We start from the raw sequence: 9,397 nt of genomic DNA, 5'->3' as shown, positions 1-9,397 counted from the left end.
ATAATGGACATGGAACGTGGGGCAAGGAGCAGGACGAGTCAGCGCCTGGAAGGGTATACAAAGGCGGTGAACAGACTATGCAATGCCACCTCTGTCCTCAGCAGATGCTCATTCTCCATGCAGTTAGAGATGGCCCACTGCAGCCATGATGTGGCTAGGGGTTTGGTTACTGTCACCACTGCTTTGGTAGAGCTCCAGACAACACACATTGCTGCCACAGGGTCTAGGGGTGGTGGTGAAAGTGAGGAGGTAACAAGCCGCAGCAGCATCACTCCACCAATACCAGAGTCAAGGAGGCGCAGTGCAAGGCATGGTCCAGCAGCAGGACAGTCCTCTGGTGAGGGCAGTGTGCAGGGTGAGCAGAGCAGTGCTGTGCGTGGGTGCAGGAAATGAAGCCATGCTTCAACTGACTTTGGGAGATGGGTTAGGTAACCCATGTGTCCAAATTATAATGGATGATAGTGAGCATACACTGTATCTATGCCATACTGGGATTGTTGAGGTACTTAGGTGCCAATGGGTGCTGTGGTGGGAATTCCTATTGCCTGACATAAGGTCAATAAAACACGGTTTCACATTTGCAATTGCTCTCTTTGTCTTATTACTTACTCAGAAATAGTTGTGTGTGATCTCAGCCCATTTGTGTCTCCCATCTGGCGCTGCAGCAACACCAGCTGGCCGGTGCAGTGGCTATGGACATTCCTCATCATCATCCTCTGATTCAGTGAGTTCCACGTGTGTTGCCTTCCATGTGGCCAGGTTATGTAGCATGGCACATGTAGCTATAGATCAGAGGGCGGAACTGCTGTGATCCTCCACTTTTGTGGAGGCAGCGGAACCTGCTTTTCAGGAGTCCAAATGTACGCTCCATCACATTCTGCGTTGGTTTATGCACCACATTGAATCTCCTCTCACTTGGGGTAGATGGGTTTAGGTATGGAGTCAGGATAAATGACCGCACTGCATATGCACTGTCACCTAAGTGGTAAAGGAAGACACATCATTCACAGTCAGCAACAGATACATTCAAGGTATACATCCGGGTGTGTCAAATTGATTTACCTAGCAGGTATCCTTCTCCAAATTCACCCCCAGGAAGATGTGTATAGATCCCACTGTTACTGAAGATGTAGGAGTCATGTGTGCTCCCTGAAATTTTTGCGACAATATCGGTGATGATATGAGATGCATCACAAATTACTTGTACGTTGATTGAGTGTGTTGATCTGCAGTTCCGATATATGTACTCAGTAGCAGAGGAGCGGCAGATTGGTATATGTGTCCCATCGATACACCCTATGGCATGTGGGAACTGGCTCTTCTGATAAAAATCCATCTTTGTCTTATGCAGTTCCATCAGTGTGCTAGGGAACCGGATGTAGTGGTGCATTCTTTGCATCATGGCATCCAGGAATGTGTTGAAGAAGCATGACAGGCAACTCTGTGAGATACCACCAGGCACAGCTATGAACACCTGATGCAAGTAGGTGCAGGCAACACAGTACCTGTATATGTGGTGGTATTGCGTGCACCCTTCGTGTCTGGTGCTCCAGGATTGAGTGCAAGTCACGTATCAGGTCTAGGATGGTGGTAGGGTGAAGCCTGTACCTCTCATGGATTTCTGCCTCTGTGAGTTGGAATAGTGTGATGTGCAATCTGTATACGCGTTCCTGTCATCTCCAAATCCTCAGTTTTGCAGCTTGCATCCGCATCCGCCTTGCAATGACATAGAGGGCCGCCATTGTGTTCACGCAGATGCATTCTGGGGATTTTTATATGCAGTGCACCTGGTTACCACCTGCTTTGAGTCACTGTTTATTTGTGACTCCAAATTAGCGATTTTCAAAAAATCGATATTTGTGATTTTATGTCCATTGGTTTGCGACTTCTTTTTGCGATTCCTTATTTAGTGACTCGCAAAATAGTGAGTCGGTGTGGCATAATCGCTAAATAAAGAATTGCTAACTGTTTCCTTTATTTTTAGTGATTCTTTATTTAGCAATTAGTTTTTTCTGGCTCTACATTTCACATGGGTTTTTTGCAATCGCAAACGTGGAAATTCTGCAAATTTCTCTGTTTGCGATCGCTATTTGTCTACCTATATCTGGCCTCTAGTCGCTTTCCCCCAATGAAAAGGTGTTCCACTATTCCTTGCCCATGTGATGAGCTATCAAAACAAAGCACAATGCACTTTATGCTCTTCTGGAATTTGTATCTGTATTTTAGACGTTATTACGTGAAACCACTTTTTATAAAATACAATGTGACAACAATTCATGGTGCTATGAAATTACTTGTTACTCTTAATGACCCTGGGATATGCTACTATGTTGCGCTATATATTAAAAAAGCAATTAATGTAGGAAAAGGTATTGTGCTTGATATTTGATAATTGATTTATATATATTTATTTGGATTGTTTTATGTATGGCCGGAAATGGTTTTAGAATTGTATTTTAAATTTGTAACTGCTTTTATGGCTGCCATACATACCGAATAAAGCTTAATGAACTGAACTGACTGACATCCTTTACTTATAAAGGCATCATCCATCACTGTTACATACATTTGGCCGAGGTGTAGGTTTATGCTGCAGACCAAGGATTTCTCATTTCTCTATTGGTTATTTGTTGCAGGGCTCTGTATATTGAAGGGCAGAGTAAAAGAGATATACCTGGGCAACTGAATTACAGCAAGCACATTTTTCATATCTGTTGCTGGCGAGAAAGAAATCACAAAATGTTCCAAAGAATATTTTGTTATAACAACCTCTTTTCCTGTTCTCTTTCTGAAACGGTGTTGTATATAGTTCAACATCCATATGTCTTGTTTGTGCATTTAGCTGCTGCACTTTGTGAAGAATATCCATTTCAGGAACACAGTGGGTGATGATATATATTTTGACGAAAATGGCGATGTTCCTCAAGTTGCAGATCTACTTAACTGGCAGCTGGCACCCGATGGATCTAACAAATATGTCTTTGTCGGCATTTATGATGATCGGCTCCCTGAAGGCCAAAAATTTACAATTCACAATGATCGCATGAAATGGGGTGGCGGATATTCACAGGTGAGCACTTTGTATATAAATCCTGTGGTTTAGTGGGTGACGAGATGCAACATGTTCCCCTTTTGTGATTCTGACTCTATGCGAAGTAAATGCTTACGGGTAAATGGAACCTGGCAGAACACCTGGCAAGACATGCTAGGCTCACCACTAGAGTATCAAAATGGTTGGTGTCCTTTGCTCTGAATTGTTGAGTCCAGGAACCTTTGCTGGAGAAACCTGAAAGGGAAAAACATATTTATGAGTCTGGCTACTAGTACCATACAAACGCCACAAATCAAGCACTACAATCAAAGAACACAAGAAAATCCACAGTGTCTCAAGAAGATGCCTGTACCTTAACATATGTGGAACTAATAACAAGATCCTATTGACAGCTAACATCATTAATCTCCATTAGACAGTCCTAAATAGAACGCCTACATTGTGTGGAGTTGGGGAAGTACTCTAATGGCGGTGCAACACAAATGGCTAAAATTACACAAGAACTTCTCCCTGAAATTTCCAAAGCTACATACCAATACTAACCCAACAGACAAAGGGAACATGTTATTTGAGATGTCATTGATGTCAATAATGTTATTTATGCTATTTAACATGCTAAGAATATTGTAATATGTAAGGATATAAGTTGTGCATGACAGGGGAACATGTGGTTAGTTTGTCAGTTACTGAACTGTAACTGGGAAACTTCAGTTGGTTTAAGTTTTCTTTTGTAAACATAGCTACACTTTAAAAGTGTGTTTTCAGCGAATAGCATAGGTTTTTCAAAACATGTTATGATGTCATGAGCAAACCTAGCCAAAAAACGTTGATTCTTTTTTGTATACCCCCTAATCAAATCCCCGCACTGCGGCAAAATTCGCGCCACAGGGAAAGGGTTAATGGATTTCTTTGTTTATTTTGATCATATTCAAAGTGGAAGTGTTCTTTGCAACTCAACAGATGTTGAAATAAAACCATTGCTGTGCACATATTGAGGGTGTGAATAGTAGGAAATAGCTGAATACTTTCATAGACAAATTACTAATTACAGAACATGGCATCTGGACCTATTAAGAAAGGGTTGCATCCAGATCATATTTCATGGGAATCACCTGTATCCTGAATACCACGGATTGTGTATGCAGGCATTGTTCTTACACCTATGTAATTAAATTATCTTTACTATGTACTTCCTTCGATTGCACCCAGCAGGGGTAGCCCTCAGGGCCTCGAAGATCAGGCCCGAGCACCAATATGAAGAAGCACCATTTAACTGTGTGCAGCTAAGGGTAGGGCACATGGGCGACCTCTGGCCTGTCCCTGCAACACATTCTTCATGGACATTCAACATGTGGACAGCCTTTGGTTGTCTGCAGTGGGAGTGAGACCAATAAATTCAAGTTTGTACGCTGTGTGGGAAGGGTAAAGGTTGAAGGGTCAGGACTCTGGCCAGGCCTTGTGACCTACCCTCTACGTCCTTCAGACAAGCGTAGTAGTAGTTGGCTGTTGGGCCTGGCGTTTTGTCAGGTCCTTTGCCCCCCGGTCCGCAGACATCCAACCAATGTAATCACAGCATTCAACAGTGCACATTGGGGGTCAGCTTCAGGGCCATGCACTTCCATTCCCCTTTAGTCTGTGAAGCTTGCACCTGTGTTGTTTTGCTTGGTGGGTGGTAGCCTTGTGGTACTGCCTTAAAATGTGCCTTATTCACTCTGCAAAGCTGTGAAATGCACAGTCGTGAACCTTACACTTGGTAATGGTGTACAGGGCAGGTGGGACAAGAGATTCAGCAATTTGGCACCTTGAGTTTGTGAAATTTGCACCCAGTGGCAGTGTTCCAAGCAGATGCACCCGTTGGAAGTCTACTGAGTAGACAGGACTAGCCTGTCCCAACTCGGGCCTCTTGAATGTTTGAAGCTTGCACCTAGTGGTGGTATACTGGTGCAAACAGTACTATCTGCACAGCAGCTGGAACCCTTGAGTCAGGGTGACGTACTAGCCCTTGGGCAAGCAAGACACTTGAGCCTGAAGCATGCACCTCGAAGTCATGTACTGGGCAGGTGGTACAAGCCCATTGGCAGCCAGGCACCTTAATTCCATAACATTTACACCCAGTGGCCAGCACCTGTCCTTGGCACTCTAGGCTCTTTGGTCCATGAAGCTAGCACCCAGTGACAGCATACCAGCTAGGCAGGACTGATTGATTTCTTGAATTATTCTTAGTCACTCATACTTACTCAGGCTTCATTGCAATCCTCGTCTGGCAGTTCGGGATGGAATCTTTGAAATAAAGTGTAGCTGACGCTGTTGTGGATTTCCATAAAAAGTATTTATTGCAGGGTACAGAGAGCCATCCCAGCGGGCACAGCCAAGGCACAAGTAGTAACTGCCACTGACAGAACACTCAGGGCATGATACCTGTCAACACTCCTGATGAAATCACAGTAATCTTGCTGATCTCTTCCAGCATCGCATCACCACACCTCCCCCTTTTTAACAAAATGATACTGAAATCAGGAAAAAGGGAAAAAGATACAAGAAGGAAAAGGAAAAAGGGGAAAGGGGAAAGGAAACCAAAGAATAATATAATTAACATACATCAAAACGTACACATACTCTCGTGAATTGTGTGGCCTGGTATGGACCCTTGAGCTCTTCCTTACACCATCCCCCCCAAAACATTTTTGTCATATATCAAATTTTTGGGAGAAAAACAAGGATTCTTAGCCACACGTGAGGTGCTCCACCAATTTCCATTGCCCAATTTCACAGCATTCTTGCGAATATCTGCAACCTGCTGAGAATCTAGAAATTTACAACGACCTTTTCTTACTGAGACAGAGTTTTTTACTCTAACCCAATCTCCCACACAAATCTTGTGGATTTCTTTCTGGACAATAGGTTCATGTTTCAGATGATTTTTTGTTGGCATACTCCCACATGCTCCTCATGGCACCACCGTGATGGAAAGACTTTACCATCCAAAAGGGATGGACTTGTGAAGAAGCTTTTCTTCCTCTCATAAGTTTGAATGGACTGAAATTGGTCGCAACATGAGGTGATGTGCAGTATGACCAAACCAGATATTTCACAGCTTGAAAAATACAAAACTTGGATCTGAAAGCTGTTTGAATACACTCCACAACAACTCTCTCAGTTTTTCCATTGCTTTGCGGGTGATAAAGAGGGGTTCTGGTGTGTTTAATACAACAAGCTCGTGGAAAGGAATTCATCTTGTGCGAGACAAATTGGACACCATTGTCTGTTAGAATTTCCTCGGGATAACCTTCCCTGAGAAAAATCCCATTCAAACAGTCAATGGCACTCTTGGAATTGGGGACACTGATAGGTTCAACCTCAACCCACCTGAACAGATGATCAATAAGAACAAAAAATGTCTTGAATTGGCAGGAAGAACATGGAAAGGTCCAAGAAAGTCCATGCCTAACTTCTGCCAGGCTCTACCAGGAGGAGGTACAGGGGATTCAACAATACCCTCTAAGACAAGCACTTTGTCACTAGCATTGCATCGTGCACATTTTTTAACCAACTCATCAACCTGGGTGTAGGTCCTAGGCCACCAAAAATCGGACCCGACTTTTCTTTTAGTAATGGTAGCACCAAGGTGACCTTAATGAGCAGCTAAAATAATTTTCTCTCTGTAGCACAAGGGAGGCACCAGTTTGTCAACTCTGACTACTTTTCCACCCTCAACCGAAAGCTCATCACTGACCTTCCAGAACATCTGAAGATCAGAGGAAATACACTTCTCTCTAGGCCAACCTTTCTTGATCAGTAATGCAACTTCTCTGAGCACAACATCTTTATCAACTTCAGTTATCCAGTCATCTTCTACAAAAGAGAAGCAGTCCTGATTAACATTTGCCACAAAACACTCTTCTACTTCAGTCTGCCAGTCTTGCTCATCTGTATCAGAATTGGGGAGCCTTGGTAGGCAATCTGCTCTGCTATTCCTTACCCCAGGAAAGTATTCTACCCTGAATGTGTACTCAAGTAGTTTGGTAGACAACCTGGCCAAGCAAGCAGTAGTGCATTTAATATTTTTCCCAGTCAGAATGTCAACCAAAGGTCGATGGTCGGTATTGAGAATAAAAGATCTACCCCAGAAGTCTGGCTTGAATTTCTCGATACTCCAGACACAAGCCAGCTGCTCTTTTTCAATAACAGAGTACTTCCATTCAACGTGACGAAGAGTCCTGCAGGCAAATCCCACTGTGTGCTCCTTTCCCTCAACATATTGTGATAGCACAGCTCCTAGACCATACTCACAAGAATCAACTGTAACAAAAGTTTACCTACCTTCGACAAAGGCTTGTAGAGCTGGAGCTCTAACAATACGGTCTTTGATGTATTGAAAAGCTTTCTCACACTCCTCTGGCCATTTATAAATAGCCCCTTTCTTGAGTAGTCTTCTGAAACATTCAGTGGTTTTGGAAAATCCTTAATCAACTTGGCATAAAACTCACAAAGGCCAAGGAAGGACATGAGTTGTTCCTTGCTTTGAGGATCGGGCACCTCAACAATACTCTTGACTAAGCCTGGTCTAGGTTTTATACCATGTTACTAGATGATATGACCTAAGTATTCAATCTCTTTTCCTTTGAAGGTGCACTTGTTTTTCTGTAGAGTCACTCCTCTGCTTTCTAACACACTGAAGACGTGATCAATCACTGAATCATGCTCAGCTTCAGTTTTTGTGAAAATAAGAATGTCGTCTTGGAAGACCACTACATGAGGGTTATGATTAAACATTTCAGTCATAAGTCTCTGAAAAACTGCGGCTGCAGGGGCCAGACAAAAAGGAAGACCGCAAAACTGAAAAACACAATCAGGAGTAACAAAAGCTGTAAGGTGTTGGGACTGAGGATGTAACTAGACTTGGTGATAGGCAGTTTTAAGGTCCAGCTTGGTAAACCATGAAGATGACCCTACTTTAGCGATGAGGTCCTCAATGCTTGGGAGGGGAAAACCATCGACCCAGATGGCTTAATTGAGGCTTCTCAAGTAGAAATACATCCTCAAATCCCCAGACCTTTTCTTGGCCAAAACAATGAGAGAAAGCGATAGAGTAGACTCAACTTTTTCAATACTACCTTGATCACACAATGTTTGTAAATGTTTGGATAGATCACCAGTAATGCTTAGGGGAGCATTGTGTAATCTATGTTTGACTGGGATAGCATATTCCTTAACTCTAATAGAGTGTTGAAAATTGGTGATTTTACCAAGACGGTCCTCAAAATGTTTGCTGAACTTGCATTCCTGCTTACTGTTCATTTGAACGCTGGACAGAGAATTAGTGTCATAAGTGGAAGTGGAACTTTGTCGAGGTTGTCTGTTAATGAAAACAGGGTTAGCTAGACCATGTTTGATAGTCAATCCAAATTCAGCTTGATGAAGAAGACCAAGAACATTGAGCCCACATCTTGCAACACACACTTTAGCTTTGATGGTTTCCCCTAGAACACCAATAGCAGCCCAGAAAAAGCCCAACAATTCAATTCTACTACCTTCAAAGGCTACAGTGAGAATATCCAGAGTTAATAAGCTCTTTTTAGACCAACATCTAAGATACTTATCTTGCGACACAATAGTAATGTGTGCTCCTTTATCTACTAGAAGTTGAATTTGATTCTTTTCAATAGTGACATCAACCTAAGGATGAGGAATATGCAGTAGATGTTCCTTTTCATTGCAGTGTTTAACTACTACAACATATTCCTGACTAGTGACATTTTCATCGTAGAAATTGTCACTTTCATTAATAACACATCTTACATTTCTTTTTCTCCCACTCATGCAGTCTTTGGCAAAATGGCCCATTTTGACGCACTGGCCACTTTGTTGGTTGATGGCTGGACAATTTTTAAAAGATGAGACGTGTAAGGATGAGCCACACCTAAAACAATAGATTCTGGGATTGGATTGTCTACTTTGCGTGAAATTTCTTCCACCTCTAGGCATGCTTGGTCATCTAATTTTATCACGTGTGACAAACGGAGATTTGGCAGTAGGAGGCTTGGCAGAGACAGCACAAGAAATGGTAGTATTAGATAGAGCAGTTTCAAGTTGCTTTGCATCCTCCATCGAACTTTCGATATTCTTGGCAACATCAATTGCTTTATCTAACGTAGGATCTTTGCAGGTAAGTAGTCTCTCCTGAATCTTTTTACAGTAGCATTGTGCAACAAGTTGATCTCTCATGAGTTGAGATGTGAAGTTATCAAACTCACATTTTGAGGCTAAAATGTTTAAAGCTGTGATAAAAGTATCTATACTTTCATTGGGTTTCTGCATCCTTGTGAAGAACTTGTATCTGTACAC

The 9,397-nt window shown here is 42.5% G+C and overlaps 1 pseudogene; it reads left to right on the top strand.

Annotated features, from left to right (window-relative positions):
* The first annotated feature begins 2,437 nt into the window (after positions 1-2,437).
* Positions 2,438-9,397, top strand: part of LOC144763420 (vomeronasal type-2 receptor 26-like) — a 256,987-nt pseudogene continuing 250,027 nt past the window's right edge.

Source organism: Lissotriton helveticus, chromosome 1_1 (assembly GCF_964261635.1).
Source record: "Lissotriton helveticus chromosome 1_1, aLisHel1.1, whole genome shotgun sequence".
NCBI lineage: Eukaryota > Metazoa > Chordata > Amphibia > Caudata > Salamandridae > Lissotriton > Lissotriton helveticus.
Note: the sequence above shows the minus strand (reverse complement) of the source record. Positions and strands in the feature narration are given on the sequence as shown.